Here is a 1,307-nt window from a genome sequence, read left to right as displayed (position 1 = left end):
CAGACTCCACCGCTCCAAACCACCGTTCTTAACCACTACACCACGCTGGCTTTGAAATGGTGGCATCCCCAAGTTGGACCTGTGGATACTGTCATGTCTAGTTTGGCCCTCAGTCATATGGGGTCCCAGGTCCAACTGGGACCACGGCACAAGGGGAGTAAAGATTTCAGACTGATGTGTTATCTGCATGCAAAATACATCAAGTATGTAACAGGCACATATGAAGCATATATAGGGGGGAGGGTGTGGCTCAGTGGTAGAGCATCTGCTTGGCATGCAGAAGGTCCCAGGTTCAATCCCTGGCATCTCCAGTTAAAGGGACTGGGCAAGTAGGTGATGTGAAAGACCTCTGCCTGAGACCCTGGAGAGCCGCTGCCGGTCTAAGTAGACAATACTGACTTTGATAGACCAAGGGTCTGATTCAGTAGAAGGCAGCTTCATGTGTTCATGTGTGACAAAGTTCCTTTGAACAGACATCAGAAATTTGGTAGAAGTGCCAAACTCAGATTTTGCTGGAATGTTCTTACAGAGGGAAGAATTTGGGTATTTGAACATTAAAGAACAAAACATCCACACGGTCATGCATCCCTATAAATAACCCTGCAACAGGGATCACTTTCCAGCTTTGTAGATTTATACAGAGCCTAGTATCTATGAATGCTGAACGTAATTATTACAAATAATAGTAATAACAATACTTTTCATATAGCTAGCAAGATCTGAACCGTAGTCTTACCTGAAGGTTTGCAGAATGGAAAGTTCTCGTCACTTTCTCTATCCAGATCTTCAGGAACTGCTGGGTAATGAAAATAAAAATGTATAAAATAACACCGCACAAAACGCTGCAATCTCTTCTTATTTCATGCAAAGTACTTTGAAGCTCTTTAAGACAGCAGGCGATCCTTTATCTTTCTTCAGCCTTTATGTGACATGATACTTCTACAAGTCACTGAGATAAAGCATCACAAGAAGAAAATCTTTTGAATTACCTTGGTGACCTTGCTTCTTCGGAAAATGCAAATGTCTTTGGGAAAAGTGATATTCTAGCAAAGTCAGAGAGAGCCCATCTTCCACTAAAATGAATGAGAACGTAACCAGATGTGGCCATTTCCGCAGCTTCCAGCATTTTTCAAAGTATCAGGCACGGGGGTGGGGGGGGAGGAGAGCTTGGTGTAAGAGAAGAGGGATTAAACCTTTCCTCTTGTACTATTTTCCTAACCTGAAATCGTCCCAGAAAGCCAGTATTTGCCCTTTCCAGGGAACTTCTGTGTACCCCTATCAGTACAAGAAAATGTCCTAACCAGAGC

At 43.3% G+C, this 1,307-nt stretch overlaps 1 non-coding gene across 1 annotated transcript; it reads left to right on the top strand.

Annotated features, from left to right (window-relative positions):
- The first annotated feature begins 238 nt into the window (after positions 1-238).
- On the top strand, positions 239-311 carry TRNAA-GGC (transfer RNA alanine (anticodon GGC)). Its single transcript has one exon. It is a non-coding gene; the product is annotated as a tRNA-Ala (tRNA).
- Positions 312-1,307: the final 996 nt, after the last annotated feature.

This window comes from Euleptes europaea, chromosome 15 (genome assembly GCF_029931775.1).
Source record: "Euleptes europaea isolate rEulEur1 chromosome 15, rEulEur1.hap1, whole genome shotgun sequence".
Taxonomy (NCBI): domain Eukaryota; kingdom Metazoa; phylum Chordata; class Lepidosauria; order Squamata; family Sphaerodactylidae; genus Euleptes; species Euleptes europaea.
Note: the sequence above shows the minus strand (reverse complement) of the source record. Positions and strands in the feature narration are given on the sequence as shown.